This window comes from Canis lupus, chromosome 32 (assembly GCF_011100685.1).
Source record: "Canis lupus familiaris isolate Mischka breed German Shepherd chromosome 32, alternate assembly UU_Cfam_GSD_1.0, whole genome shotgun sequence".
NCBI classification, from domain to species: Eukaryota; Metazoa; Chordata; class Mammalia; order Carnivora; family Canidae; genus Canis; species Canis lupus.
This window is the reverse complement of record NC_049253.1, coordinates 38294078-38310918: the sequence shown is the minus strand read 5'-3', so window position 1 is coordinate 38310918 and position 16841 is coordinate 38294078. Positions and strand designations below refer to the sequence as shown.

The following is a 16841-nucleotide window of genomic DNA, read 5'->3' as shown; positions in this document are numbered from 1 at the left end:
GTATTTGTTTGAAAGACAAAGAGGAACATTATCTAATGATAAGAGTCTATTTTCTAAGTATAGCTACTTTTGGTTTCCATTTTTTATGAAATACCTGTTCTATCCCTTAACTTTCAGCTTATGTCCTTACATTTGAGTTGAGTCTATTGTAAGCAGCATATAAATGAGTCTTCATCACTACTTTAAAAAGTATTCTTTTAATTTTTTTGAAGTGTAATTAACATGATGTTACATTAGTTTCAGGTGTACAAAATGATTCAGCAATTGTATACATTTCTTATTGCTCAACAAGGTAACTGTATTATTTTTTTTTAATTAATTTATTTATTTATGATAGTCACACACACACACACACACACACACACACACACAGAGGCAGAGAGAGAAGCAGGCTCCATGCACCGGGAGCCCGACGTGGGATTCGATCCCGGGTCTCCAGGATCGCGCCCTGGGCCAAAGGCAGGCGCCAAACCGCTGCGCCACCCAGGGATCCCGGTAACTGTATTATTAATCCTCCTTATTTATTTCACCCATCCCTTTCACCCACCTCCCCTCTGGCAACCACCAGTCTGTTTTTTTGTATTTAAAAGTCTGATTTTTTTCTTTTCTTTTTTTCATTTGTTAAATGAAATAAATTTCATGTAAGTGAAATCGTATTGTATCTGTTTTTCCCTGACTGACAAATAACTTGGCATTATAACCTACAGGTCTAGCCATATTGTCAAATGGTTAGCTCTCATTCTTTTTTACAGCTGAGTAATATTCCAGCATGCGCACACACATGTATGTATGTTCATCACATCTTTATTCATCTATTGCTGGACATGGGTTGCTTCCATATCTTGGCTTTTGTAAATAATGCTGGCAATAAAAATAGGAGTACATATATCTTTTACAAATTAGTGTTTTTTCTTTGGGTATATGCCCACTGGTGGAATTACTGGATCATATGGTAATTCATTTTTTAATTTTTTGAGTAAGAGCCATACTGTTTTCCACAATGGTTGCATCAATTTACATTCCCACCAATAATGCATGAGGGTTTCCTTTTCTCCACATCCTTATCTATACTTATTATTTCTTGTCCTTTTGATACTAGCCTATTCTGGCAAAACCTATAATGGTTTTAATATCTATTTCCCTGTAACTAGTGATATTGGGAATCTTGGACTATCTGTATATCTTCTTTAAAAAAATGTCTATTCAGGTCCTCTACCTGTTTCTCCAATCAGGATTTCTTTCTCTCTCTCTTTTCTCTCTCATGTTGCATTGTATGAATTCTGTATTTATTTCAGGTATTAACACCTTATTGGATTTATCTGCAAATATCTTTTTTCATTCATCAAGTTGTCTTTTCATTTTGTTTGTTTCCTTTGTGGTGTAAAATTTATTTTATTTTATTTAGTCCTAATAGTTTATTTTTGCTTTTCTTATGTGTGTGTGCCTGAAGATACATATTCATAAGAATGTTGCTAAGGCTGATGTCCAATTGAGTACTGCCTATGTTTTGAGTTTTATGGTTTCAGGTCTGACATTGAGGTCTTGAATCCATTTTGAGTTTATTTTTGTATATTGTTTTAAAAAGTGATCCAGTTTCATTCTTTTCCATGTAGCTGTGCAGTTTTCCCAATACCACTTATTGAAGAGACAGTCTTTTCCCCATTGTATATTCTTACTTCTGATGTCATAGATTAATTGATCATATATACATGGGTTTATTTATCTTCTTTTCCATTGACCTCTGTGTCTATTTTTATGCCAGCACCATACTGTTTTGATTACTATAGATGTTTATCTTGAAATCTGTGATTGTAATACCTACAGCTTTGTTCTTCTCCATCAAAATTGCTTTGGTAGTTCCAGGTATTCTGTGGTTTCATACCAATTTTGAGATTATTTTATCTATTTTGTGAAAAATACTTAGTATTTTGATGAGGATTGCATTGAATCTTTAGAGCTTTGGGTACTATGGACCTTTGGACCTTTAACAATATTAATTTTTCTGATCCATAAACATGGGGTGTCTTTCACTATCTCTTGGTGTCATTTTCAATTTCTTTCATCAATGTCTTATAGTTTTCAGAGTGTAAATCTTTGACCTCCTTTGTTAAATTTATTCCTAGGTATTTTGGGTGTGTGTGTGTAATTATAAATAGGATTGTTTTCTAAATTCCTTTCTGCTACTTAATTATTAATGTATCGCAATGTAACATATTTCTATATATTTATTTTGTATTTATAAGTTTACTGAATTACTGGTTCTAATAATTTTGGGGTGGAGCCTTTCAGGTTTTGTATATATAGTGTGTCAGCTGCCAATAGGGATAGTTTTACTTCTTCCTTATTAATTTGGATGTTTTCATTTTTCTTATGTGGTTGCTGTGGCTAGGACTTCCAACACTATGTTGAATAAAATTGGTGAGAGTGGATATCCTTGTATTCCTTCTGATTTGAGAGGAAGACCTTTCAGTTTTTCACCACTGACTATGATGTTAGAAATGGATTTGTCATATACAGCCTCAATCATGTTGAGGTATGTTTCCTTACTTTTTGAGCATTTTTATCATAAATGGATTTGAATTTTGTCCATTGTTTTTTCTGCATCAGTTGAAATGCATCTATCCTTTTTGTTACTGTGGCGTATCATATTGATTGATTTGCAGATGTTAAACCATATTGTATTCCTGCATTAAATCACACTTGACTGTGGTGGGTCATCCTATTAATGCATTGTTGAATTCTGTTTATTTTCTTGAAGACTTTTGCATCTATGTTCATCAGAGATATTGGCCTACAGTGTTTTGTTGTAGTGTCTCTGTCCAGTTGCAATATCAAGGTAATGCTGGCTTCATTGAATTTGGAAGCATTCTTTCCTCCTCTCATTCTAACTATTCAAAAAAAAAGAAGAAGAAGGATAAGTATTAACTCTTCTTGAAATTTTAGTATATTGTACACTGGAACAATATTACACTGTATGTTCACTAGTTAGAGTTTGAATAAACACTTTTAAAAAGTTTAGTAGAATTCACTTGTAAAGCTACTGAATTTTTGTTTTCATTGTTTTTCACTGATTTAATTTGTTAATAATTGGTCATCCATATCTTCTTGATTCAGTCTTAGAAGACTGTTTCTAGGAATTAATCCATTTCTTCTAGGTTCTTTATTTGTTGGCATATAATTTTGTGAGGTAGTCTCATAATCTGTTATATTTCTCTGGTGTTGGTGTAATTTATCTTCATTTCTGATTTTGAGTGTTTTTTCTTGATGAGCCTGGCTAAAGGTTTTTCAATGATCTTTTCAAAGAACCAGCTCTTAAAGATTAAAAGGCGAGAAAAGATCAACGATACTATTTCATTTACTTCCACTGTAATCTTTATTATTTCCTTCCTTCTACTAACTTCAAGCTTTATTGCTAATTAGTGTTCTTTTCTGCTTTCTTTAACATTTCCTATAGGGCAACTTTAGTGGTGAAGAACTCCTTTAGCATTTTCTTCTCTGGAAAACTCTTTATATTCTTTTCAAACCTGAATTATAACCTTGCTGGATAGAATAATAGTGGTTGGAAGTTTTTTTACTTCCAACGTTTTGAATTTATCATGCCACTCACTATTGGTCTGCAAAATTTCTGAGAAATCTGGTGATAGTCTTATGTATTCACTTGTACATAACAAGTTGTCAATAGTTAGACAAGAGAAAAATATTTTGTCTGAACCAAAGCTGAGGGCATCACAATGCTGGATTTCAAGCTGAACTGTAAGATTCTAATTAAAATGTGTCTTGGTGTGGGTCTCTTTGGATTTATCATGTTTGGAAAGTTCTGGGCTTCCAGGACCTAGATGTGTTTTCTTCCCCATATTAGGGAAGTTTTCAAATAACTTTTCTGCCCCTTTGTTTTCCTCTCCTTTTAGGACCCCTATAATGTGAATGTTCTTCCCCTTGATATTGTCTCATAGGTTTCCTAAGCTATCTTACTTTTTATTTTTTCTTTTTGCTGCTCTGTTTGGGTGAGCTCTGCCATCTTATTTTTCATATCACTAATTCTTCTGCTTCATCTACTCTGCTGTTGAACACCTCTAGTGTATTTTTCTGTTCAGTGTTTCATTCTTTAGCTCTGCCATGTTTGCTACTTTATTTTCTTTTTCTTTGTTGAAGTTTTCACTGTGTTCATCTATCCTCCCAAATCTGATAAACATCTTTATGACCATTGCTTTGAAGTCTTTTTTTTTTTTTTTAAGTTTTTGTCAGGTAAATTACTTCTCTCTCTTTAAATATATTTTTTCCCCTGGGGCTTTGTCTTATTCTTTTGTTTATAACCTATCCCTGTTTCTTCATTTTGCTTGAATCTGTTTGGGAGAGGTAGCTGTTTCACCTAACACCTAGAAACAGTCTTGAGGGCTGACCCTATGTGGGCAATGAATCTTATCAATTAACCTTACCCTAATTTTTGTGTTTTTCTTAATTGTGCCTCCTAATGGCTGAGTAATATTCCGTTGTGTATATATATCACATCTTCTTTATCCATCCACCATTTGCTTCAACTGGATGGAACTGGAGGGTATTATGCTGAGTGAAGTAAGTCAATCGGAGAAGGACAAACATTATATGGTTTCACTCATACAGGGAATATAAGAAACAGTGAAAGGAGTTATAAGGGACAGGAGGGAAAATGACTGGAAAATATCAGAGAGGGTGACAAAACATAAGAGACTCCTAACTCTGGGAAACGAACAAGGGGTAGTGGAAGGGGAGGTGGGCTTGGGGATGGGGTGACTGGGTGACAGGCACTGAGGGGGCACTTGATGGGTTGAGCACTGGGTGTTATACTATATGTTGGCAAATTGAACTCCAATAAAAAATATACAAAGATTGTGGGGCACAGATCCCATTCCCCTCAGGGAGAAGTTCTGTATTTTTGAGACCCCTTCCCTCTGTTGGGTTGCCACCCTAGAGATGGGGTTTTTGATGAGACTGCATTTCTGCTTCTCTTACTCATTTTGATGTTGTTCTTTATCTTTTGCTGTGGAGTAACTGTTAAGCTAGTTTTCAGAAGAAATTGTTCTATATGTAGCTTTAAGTTTATTGTCTGTCAGAGAGGAGTTCAGGATCTTCCTACGCTTGAACATCTTGAACTGACTTTTCTCTTATTTCTTAATGTAGGTATTTATTACTATAAACTTTTCTTAGAATTGCTTTTGTAGTATCTCCTAGATTTTGACATTTTTAAACAAATGGAAGCACAACATAGTTCTAGATTTTCTTTTGAATTTTTTGACACATTGGTTGTTCTGGTGTGTATTGTTTAATCTTGAGATGATTCCTAGTTTAATATCATTGTGGTTTGAAATCATACCAAGTATCTAATTTAAATTTGCCAAGACTTGTTTTGTAACCAATTATGTAACCTATCCTGGTGAATGTATCATGTGAACTTGAGAAAAATGTATATTCTGCTGCTGTTGAATGGACTGCTCTATTTATGTCTGTTCTAGTTGGTCTAAAGTTCAAGACCATTGTTCCCTGATTGGTAGTGAAATCTCCTACTTCTATTTTATTATTTTCTCCCCTCTGATCTGTTAGTATTTGCTTAATATAATCACATCTTCTGATGTTAGTCACAAATATATTTGATTTACCTTCTAGTCAAATTGATGCCCAGATCATTATATAATGACCATGGTTGGTTATTGTTTTGTTTTATAACTACCTCTGCTGTCTTTTGGTTTCTACTTTCATGGAATATGTTTTGCTCTCTCTTCAGTTTGAGTTTATGTGTGTCCTGAAAGCTGAAGTCTCTTCTAGGCAGCATATAACTAGGTCTTGTTTTTGTATCCATCCATCTCTTTGCCTTTTGATTGGATAATTCAGCCCATTAAGATTTAGATGACAGGAGTGAAGTGTCTTTACCTATCATTATTCTGTTTTCTGGCTGTATTATAATTCTGCTTTCCTAGTCCTCCTTTCTTGCTGCCTTCCTTTTATAAATTAATCATTTTTCACAGTGGTATGCTTTAATTCCCTTCTATTTATTTTCTGTGTAACTTGTCAATTTTTGCTTTGAAGTTTTATGTAAGCCTCAGGGAATCACAAATGATCAGTGTAAAATATAGTCATATACATAACTTTAATGACATACAAAAATTCTTTTTACTCCCCCCTTATATCACCATTTATATCTTTGTATATTGTGTATGCATTAACAATTTGTTAAAGCTATATCTATCTTTAATCTTTTGTCCCTTAATCTACTGATGTGTTAACTACTTAATTCTAATATACAGTATTACAGCATTAGGACATTCTTACTGTACTTTACCAGTGTAAGAAACATTATCTGTTTTCAATTTACTAGTTTGTATACTTTTATTTCAGATTGAAGAACTTCATTCAGCATTTCTTATAAGGCAGGTAAACTGGTGATAAACTCCTTAGCCTTTGTTAGGGAAGGTTTTACCTGGCAAATTTATCCTTTAGAAATGAAGGTCAGATAAAGTATTATTGGTTGGAGGTTTCTTTTTAACACCTTAAATATATTATCCCATTCTCTACCGGCCAGAAATATCTCTACTCATAAATCCACTGGTAGCCCCATGTGTATTCCTTTGTATTTCTTATCTTACTGCTTTAAAAATTATTTGTGATTGGCTTTAGATAGTTTTATTATGTGTCTTGGAGAAAATAGTTTTGGATTGAAATTTCACAGTGACCTATTAGGTTCAGAAAAAACAAAACAAAACAAAAAAAAACTTGGATATCCAAATTTCTCCCTAGGTTTGGGAGGGTCTCAGCCATTGTTTAATATTTATACTCTCTTCTCCCACTGGGACTCCAGTGATATGTATATTATTTTATGGGGGCAGGGCAAGTATCAAGGACTCACTCATAGTTGCAGGGGCCTTAGCTATTGGCTTTCTCCCTTGTGGTTGCACATTTAAGTGAGGAAGAGTGATAGGAGTTAGTGTAGGGATGTGCATGTGCACAACTGGAAGAAATAGCTACAGAATTGGTGTGGTGGTGCAGGCAGGGCCAGATCCAGACTCATAGCCAAATCCTCTGCAGGTGCTTATCAGTGTATTCACCTGTGGCTGCACAGCCCCTCCACCCTCACCATCGGGCATGTACAAAGCAGTGGAAGCTGATGACAGTAGTCAGGCTGGATGGCATGCAGGTACAGAGCTGGAGAGGTTAGCCCAGAGTACAGGCCCAGTGGTGGTAGTCAGCCTAAGAGACTTAGGTTGTCTTCTTGCATTCATACAACTACAGCAGCCTGAGCTGGCTTTGAGCACAGCTGCTGGGCTCCGGTGAGTACAGGAAAAAAACTTACGTGGCTGACATTTTATAATTTGGCCAGAGAGACCTTGGGTAGCTATAGTTATGGGTCCTGGACTCTCTTCGGGAAAAAGGAGTAGGGAAGGATTCAAGTGGCTGGTGTCCGTTAATTAGAATAACTATGGGGCATAAGTGGGTGAAATCTGAAAGGTGTCTGCAGTGGCTAGTGGTAGTAAGTCTACAGTGCAGGTCGCTAGGAACTGTGATTTCTCAGTTACAGGGCTCCTAGTGGTAGCTTCGTCTTTTCTTCTTTGTTCCTACCATTTCTCCCCATCCCAGAGAACTCTCTGAGAGCTATTTTTGTTCATGGATAGCTGCCTAATTGTTGATCATTGAGAAACTAGGGTCTCCTATATTGTTATTTTGGTGATATCATAGGATATTGAGTGGTTTAAAGTGATATATAAGTTGACAGGGAGTGGACTATGGTCTTTTGATGCATCAGTGTGGCCAGGCTACAGTCCTCAGTTATTCAAATATTAATTACATCTGCAAAATATCTTCACAGAAGCATGCAAAGCACATAATCAGTTAACTTTACAGGCGGGATTTTAATCTCCCTTACTTAAAGATACCTAAAATAATCAGTTTAAAGGACTTAAAAGCAGTGTTGAAGTTACCCACAGGCATAGTTTTATCTTCAAGTGAATTTCAGCCATGTCTAATAGTTCCAACTTACTCTTCCTGGCAGTCTGCCCTATAGATTTTGGATTTCCCTTATCAACCTCCAGAATTGAACCACCTAATTCGTTGAAACTGATATGTTACTTTGTCTCCTATTGGTTCTGTTTCTCTGATTAAACCTTGACACATTTTCTTAAGTATTTGATTAACTAGAGAGGGAGAAGAGTGCCTGGGTGTCTCTTCAGTTAAACATCTGCCTTCAGCTCAGATCATGATCTCAGATTCCTGTGATCACCCCATGTCAGGCTCCTTGCCCTGTGGGGAGTCGGCTTGTCTCTCTCCTTCTTTCTCTCAAATAAATAAATAAAATCTTAAACAACAACAACACAAAAGGAGAGAATGAGAATGACTTATACCATCTTATCCCTTACCCATCTGAGTCTTCAATGTCAGTTGTCCCATGATTTATCTTCTGCCATCTTGTGATGATACTTGGAAGTTTACAATCATGACTGCTCAAGGAATGCTCCTGAAAGTTTTTAAGAATTCTGTGAGTCACCATCTCATAAGAAAATAGGAAATCAGAGAAATGCATTTCACTTGGTTGTTATCTAAGCCTATTTCTTCAATAATTGGAGTTGAGTACCTAAATATGTAATGTGTTACCCTTGTAGCTGAAAATATACTTTAAAATGTAAACATTTTGTGGCAACACTCAGAATAAGTGTTCATTTCTTTAAAGTTTAAAAGTAGAAAAGTTATACCTTCTCTGCAGGAAAGCTTTATGTATTTATCTTGAGGTTCAAAGTCAAGTTCTTCCTTCCTTTCCCCATCCCACTCAATCAATGTCTCCTGTCAAAAGGTCCTAAGGTCATGCTTCAGAAAGGCTGAGCAAACAAAAGTGAACATAAAGGCTTGTAGAAGCACAAGAGTTATTTTGTAAAAACTTACAAAAAACATGTACATTATAATAAAGTTCCCTTTTATACTAAAAAGTCTTGGTCACTTTTCATTGAAAGTCTACATATTTCTTAATGCATGCCTAGTATTCTATACTATGAATGAACCATGATTTAATTTTCTCCTTATTGGTAAACATATAGGTTTGTCTAGCTTCTTGACAATTAAAAAATAATACACTGAACAAACTTACAACTCTAGCCTTGCTACGTGCCAGTATTTCTGTAGGGTAGATTATTAGAACAGTAACAACCTCTTTTCAATACTGATGCTGAGTAACTCAGCATGCAAGAGGTAACAAATCTAGCCTAGGACAGTGCTTAAGTTTTCTATCTGTCTACCCTTCAGTTTGTACAGTTAAAGAAAAGTGTGACCATGGAAGTATTCTGTGTGAATCTCCAAGAAATGACTTTCCATTCAACTGCTATGAGTACAAATGGTGGGACAACTTCTAGCTGTGGTCCTTGAGCAAGCATGGTTTTCTTGGGTAGCCCCCAGCTGATGACAAAGCATTGCAGTTTTAACTCAGAGCAATTTCTGCCCAAATGTGTGACCCTGCTAATAGCAATCTTTAATGTGGAGGTTTCTCTTGGGTTGGCTGGAACTTTGGATCACAGTGAAGTCTTTCCCTTTCACACTAGCTAGATCTGCACAGCTGCTTGAAGGATTTCCTTCTCATGAACCTATGGCACAGGGGATTTTCAGATGTGATTATTGAGGATGATGAGATGGGGACATAGCATTGGGTCTACCCAGATAATCCAAGGTAATCACATGGGTTCTTGTAAGAAGGGAAATTGGTCAGAAGGAGAGGAGGTAGAGGTTAGAGTAAGTCAAGGCCACAAGCCAAGGAATATAAGCAGCCTCTTGGAAGATGGATAAAATAAGGAAAGTGGGTACAAAATACAAGCTGAGGTAGAACAGATTAAGCAGACTTTAAAATAAAGACTGCAATAAGAGACAAGGGCATTATATAATGATAAAGGGATCAATCCAAAAGGAAGATATAACAATTATAAATATCTATGAACCCAATATAGACCTAAATATAGTACCTAATATATACCTAGTACCAATATAGTACCTAAATGCATAAAGCAGGTATTAACAAAGAAGGAATTGATTATAATACAATAACAGGGGATTTTAATACCTCACTTATATCATTGGATAGATCACTCAGACAGAAAATCAGCAAAGAAAGTGGTTTTGAACAACACATTAGGCCAGATGATCCTAACAGATATATGCTGAACAACCCAGTCCAAAACAGCAGAAAACACATTCTAAGTGCACCTGGAACAGTCTCTAGGATCAATCACATGGTACGCCACAAAACAAAGCTTAATAAAATTTAAGAAGATTGCAATTATACCAAGCATCTTTTCTTTTTTTTTTTTTAAAAAAATATTATTTATTTATTTATTTCATGAGAGACAGAGAGAGAGGCAGAGACACAGGAAGAGGGAGAGGCAGGCTCCATGCAGGGAGCCTGACGTGGGACTCGACCCCGGGTCTCCAGGATCAGGCCCTGGGCTGAAGGCGGTGCTAAACCACTGGGCCACTGGGGCTGCCCCCCCAAGCATCTTTTCTGACCACAATGTTATAAAGCTGGAATTACAAGAAAATAATTGGACAATACACAAAGTCATGAAGGCCTACATACTACTGAACAACCAGTGAGTCAATGAAGACCTTGAATAGGAAATCAAAATATCATAAAACAACAAAAATGGAAACATACCTCTTTTGCTGAATCCTATAGATTTTCAGAACACTGTAAGATGGAAGTTTGTTAGGCCCACTTCAAGAAATAAGATGGATCTTAATCTAAAACCTACATTTAGAGGAACTAGAAAAAGAACAAAGCCCAAAATAGGAGAAAAATAAGGAAGACTAGGGCAAAAATAAATACAAAAAAGGGATGAAAATCCAAGATCTGTTTTATTTTTTTAAGGTAAAACTTTGATAATGTTATACATACATATGGAATATTACTCAGCCATCAAAAGAATGAAATCTTGCCATTTGCAACAACATGGAACTAGATAGTATTATGCTAAGTGAAATAGTTTTGTCTAACTGCAGAGAAATATGATTTTACTCATATGTAGAATTTTAGAAACAAAACAAATGAGCAAAGGGGAGAAAACAGGCAAACCAAGACACAGATTCTTAACTATAGAGAACAAATTGATGGTTATCAGAATAGAGGTTGGTGGGAGGATGAATAAAACAGATGAAAGAGATTAAGGAATGCACTTGTGATGAGCACCATGTGTTGTATGGAAGTGTTGAATCACTATATAGTATACCTGGAACTAACATAACACTGTATGTTACCTGACTGGATTTTGAATAAAAACTTAATAGCTGAGAGGCATGTGGGTGGCTCAGTGGTTGAGCATCTGCCTTTGGCTCAGTGTGTGATTCTGGGATCCTGGGATGGAGTCCCACATCAGGATCCTCACAGGGAGCCTGCTTCTCCCTCTGCCTATGTCTCTGCTTCTCTCTCTGTGTCTCTTGTGAATAAATAAATTTAAAAACTTAATAACTGAAATGAAAAATACTCTAGGGGGAATCAACAGATTATCAGATACAGAAGAATGGATCAGTGACCTGAAGGGAGGGTAATGGAAAGAACCCAAATAGTAAATAGAAAAAAGAATTTTAAAAATGAGGAGTTAAGGAATCTCTTGGTCAACAACAAGAGAACAAACATTCACATTATAGGGATCCCAGGAGCAGATGAGAAAGATAAATGAGCAGAAAATTTATTTGAAGAAATAATAGTGAAAACTTACCTAACCTAGAAAACGAAGCAGATATCCAGACTCAGACTCAAAGCACAGAGTTCATCTGAACTGAAGGAGGTTTGCAACAAGACACATATTAATTAATTGAAATGGCTAAGGTTAAAATAAAAGAAATGTTTTAAAACATGGAAAAGAAAACACAATGGTCCCCAAACCTTTGAGATACAGCAAAAGTGTTTCTAAGAGGGAAATTTATAGTAATATAGGCCTATTTCCAGAAGCAAGAAACATCTCAGTCTTACCTTTCACCTGGAAGAGCTAGGAAAAGAACAACAAAACCAAAAAACCAGTAGAAAGAAGGAAATAACAAAGAGCAGAAATAAATGATATAGAAACTTAAAAAAAAAAACCACACACAATAGAACAAATCAATGAGAACAGGAGTTGGTTCTTTGGAAAACAAAACAAAATTAAATCTCTAGCCAGAGTTATCAAGAAAAAAGAGAAAGGACTCAAAGTCACAAATGAGAGAGGAGAAATAAAAGCCAACACCACAAAAATATAATTATAAAAGAATATTATGAAAAATTGTATGCCAGCAAATTGGACATCCTAGAAGAAATGGATAAATTCCTAGAAAATACAACCTACCCAAACTGAAACAGGAGGAAATAGAAAAATCTAAACAAACCAATAACCAGCAAAGAAATTGAATCAGTAATTTAAAAACTACCAACAAACAAAAGTCCAGGACCAGATGACTTCACAGGTGAATTCTATCAAACATTTAAAGAGTTAATATCTATTCTTTTCAAACTATTCCAAAAAATGGAAAAGAAAGAAAAACTTCCAGATTCATTCTATAAATCCAGCATTACCCTAATACCAAAATCAAATAACGACTCCACTGAAAAAGAGAACTACAGGTCAATATCTCTGCTGAACACAGATGTCAAAGTCCTCAACCAATTACTAGCAAACCAAGTCAAATAATACATTTTATTTTATTAAGTTCTGTGTTTTAAGATTTTATTTATTTGGTAGAGCACAAGCGGCAGGGGGGGGGGGGGGGAGAGGGACAAGCAGATTCCCTGCTGAGTGGGAAGACTGATATGGGGCTTGATCCCAGGATCCTAAGATCATCATGACTTGAATTGAAGTCAGATGCTTAAAAGAAACATACAGGCACCCTCAATAATAGATTTTAAAAAATTCACCATAGTCTAGTGGGATTTATTTCTGGGTTGCAAGGGTGGTTCAATATTAGCAAATCCATCAACATGAAACATTCACGTTAATGTGAAAAAGGATAAGAACCATATTATTTCAAGATGCAGGAAAAAGCATTTGATAAATTACAACGTTTATTCATGATAAAAAACCCTCAACAAAGTAGCTTTAGAAGGAACATAACATAATAAAGGCCAAGGATGAAAATCCCACTGCTAACATAATCCATAATGGGGAAAAATGGAGAACTTTTCCCCTAAGATCAGGAAAAAGACAAGAATGTTCACTCTCACCACTTTTGTTCAACATAGTGAATGCTATGGAAATCCTAGCCACAGCAATCAGACAACAAAAAGAAATAAAAGGGATCCAAATCAGGAAAGAAGAAGTAAAACTTTCACTATTTGCAGATGACATATATAGAAAATCTGAAAGACTCCACCAAGAAACTCCTAGAACTAACAAATGAATTCAGTAAATTCCTAAGATACAAAATCAGTGTACAAAAATCCATTGCATTTATATACACCAATAATGAAGCAGCAGAAAGAGAAAGTAAGAAAACAATCCCATTTACAGTTGTACCCAAAATAAGACATTTAGGAAATAACCAAAGAGGTGAAGGAACTGTACTCTGAAAACTATTAAAACACTGATGAAAGAAAATGAAGACGACATAAAGAAATGGAAAGAAATTCCATGCTCTTAGATTAGAAGAATAAATATTGTTAAAATGTCTATACTACCCAAAGCAACTCTCCTAATCAGTGCAATGCCATCAAAATACCAAGAGAGTTTTTCATGGAACTAGAGCAAACCTATCCTAAAATTTTACCCCAATAGCCAAAGCAACCTTGAAAAAGAAAAAGAAAGCTTGAGGCATCACAATTCTGGGCTTCAAGTTATATTGCAAAGCTGCAGTAATCAAAACAGTATGGTATTGGCACAAAAATAGATACATAGGTCATGCAACAGAATAGAAAACCCAGATATGAACCCACAACTATACGGTCAATTAAAGTTGACAAAGCAGGAAAGACCATCTAATTGGAAAACAACTGTGTCTTCAACAAATGGTGTTGGGAAAACTGGCCAACTACCTGCAAAGAATGAAAGTAGACTATTTTCTCACCCCATACACAACAATAAATTAAAAATGGATTGAAGACCTAAATGTGGGACTTGAAACCGTAAGCCATAGTTTTCTTCATTTATTTTTCAGTTATTTTGTTGTTAGTGTATAGTGACCTGTGTATGTTGATTGTATTCCTTGAAAATTTACTGAATTCATGATTAGTTCTTTTTTTTTTTTTCATTTTTTTTCATCTTTTTTTCATGATTAGTTCTAACAACTTTTTTTAGATTGAGTTTTTAGAGTTTTCCTTACATACAATTACACCATCTCCAAATAATGACAATTTTACTTTTTCCTTTCTGATTTGGATGTCTTTTATTTGTTTCTCTTGCTACAGTGTTCATTACTATGTTGAACAGAACTGAATAAAGTGATGGAGAGTGAGCACCTTTGTCTTATTCTTGATCCTAGAGGAAAAGCTTTCAACCTTCACTGTTGACCATAATGTTAGCTATAGCTTTGTCACATATGGTCTTTATTATGTTATGTTTATTTTATACCCAATTTGTTGAGTGTTTTTATCTTGAAAGGATATTGTATTTTGTTAAATACTTTTTCTACATCCTTTGAGGTGAGTATGATTTTTATCTCATTCTATTATATTTTATCACATTTATTGATTTACATACGTTGAATCATCCTTGCATCCTAAGGATAAATGTCACTTGGTCATGGTGTATGATTCTTTTAATGTGCTTTTGTATTAGGTTTGCAAATATTTTGTTGAGAGTTTTAAAATCTACTTTCTTCAGGCATATTGCTCTATAATTTTCTTGTAGTATTCTTATCTGGCTTTTGTAGCAGGACAATGCTGTTCTTGTAAAATGGGTTTGGAAGTATTCCCTCCTCCTCCTCAGCTTTTTGGAAGAATTTGAGAATTGGCATTAATTCTTCTTTAAGTGTTGGTTGAATTTACCTGTGAGGCCATCTGTTCCTGGGTTTTCCTGTGTTGGGAGGTTTTGGATTACTGGCTCAATCTTCTTGTTACTGGTCTGTTCATATATTCTATTTCTTTCTGACTTAGTTTTGGTTTGTTGTATATTTCTAAGAGTTTATCTAGGTTTTCTAGGTGATTTAGTTTGTTGGCCTATAATTGTTCATAGCATTCTTTCATAATCCTATGTATTCCTGTAGTATCAGTTGTAATGTCTCTTATTTCTAATCCTGTTTATTTGAATTCTCTTTTTAAAAAATTTAGTGTAGGTAAAGATTTGTCAGTTTTATCTGTGTAAAAAAGTCACCTTTTGGTTCTGTGAGCATTTCTAATTTTTTGTCTCTATTTTTTTTTTCTATTTCTTTAAGGCCCTGGTCTTTATTTCCCTCTTTCTGCTCACTTTGGGCTTAGTTTGTTGTTTCTCCTTGAAGTATAAAGTTATTTGAGATCTTTCTTTTTTTTCTTAATTTAGGCATTTATACCTATAAATTTCCTCCTGGAACTACTTTCACTGTATCCCATGTTTTGGTATATTGTGTTTCCATTTTTATTTGTTTCAAGATTTTCTTGAATTCCCATTGGATTTCTTCTTCGACCCATTGGTTATTTGGAAGCATGTTGTCTAATTTCCACATATTTGAATTTTCCAGTTTCCTCCCATTGTTGATTTTCAATTTTACACCATTGTGGTCAGAAAAGATACTTGGTATGATTTCACCCTTTTAAGATTTGCTGGGATTTCTTTTGTGACTGATCACATTATCTATTCTGGAGAATGTTTCCTGTGCACTTGAGAAGAATGTATATTCTGCTGCTGTTGGATGGAATGTTTTGTAAATGTCTGTTAGGTATATTTGATCTAAAGTATACTTCAATTCTAATGTTACTTGTTGATTTTCTGTTTGGATGGTCTATGCATTGTTGAGCATGGGGTATTAAAGTCCTTTACTACTATTTTAGTGTTGCCTGTTCCTCCCTTTATCTTTTAATGTTTGCTTAATATATTTAGGTGCTCTGATGTTGGATTGATAAATATTTATGATAGTTATATCCTCTTGATCAGTTGATCCTTTCATCATTTATATAATGGCGTTCTTTGTCTCATTAAAGTTTTGATTTAAAGTCTATTTTATCTAATATAAATATAGCTACCATTGCTCTTTTGGTTTCCACTTGCATTGGAATGTATTTTTCTATTTCTTCAGTTTGAGCTTACATGTGTCCTTGGAACTAAAGTGAGTCTCTTGTAAGTAGCATATATTTAGGTCTTATTTATTTTTAATCCATCTAGTTACTCTGCCTTTTGATTGGAGAATTTAATCCATTACATTTAATGTAGTTCTTGGTGAGGACTTCTACTGCCATCTTCTTGTTTTGCATGCTCTTGTACTTCTTTTGTTCATTTCTTCCTCCCTTGCTATTTTCCTTTATAAGTCGATAATTTTCTGCAGTGGTATGCTTTGATTCTTTTCATTTTGTGTCTATCTACTTTAGATTTGTTTTGGGATTGCCTTCTGGCTTACTTGAAGCATCTTATAGCATCTTATAATAGTCTGTTTTATGCTGATAACACCTTAGATTCAGTTGAACATAAAAATTCTACCCTTTTACTCTCCCGAATACATTTTGTTTTTGATGGTTAAAGGATACTTAATCAGCAGTTTCTATGTGACCATGCTGGCACCTGATCTTGGACTTCCCAGCTTCCAAAACTGTAAGAAATAAATTTCTGTTGTTTATAAACTACCCAGTTTGTAGAATTTATTACAGCAGCCCAAATGGACTGAGGCAATGTCTTTAAAATATTTAAATCATAATAGAACTACAAATGAAATTCTTTTTAATATTTCCCCCACCCTATTTCATATATTAGACA

At 34.8% G+C, this 16841-nt stretch overlaps 1 long non-coding RNA gene across 1 annotated transcript in view; it reads right to left on the bottom strand.

The window, feature by feature from the left end:
- The window catches only part of LOC111093629, a 32138-nt gene extending 23299 nt beyond the window's left edge, over positions 1–8839 (bottom strand). Inside the window, exons 1-2 of the long non-coding RNA XR_005382935.1 lie at positions 8715–8839; positions 8382–8479 (exon numbers count right to left, since the gene is read on the bottom strand). This is a non-coding gene — a long non-coding RNA (uncharacterized LOC111093629). The remainder of the gene's footprint in view (positions 1–8381; positions 8480–8714) is intronic.
- Positions 8840–16841: the final 8002 nt, after the last annotated feature.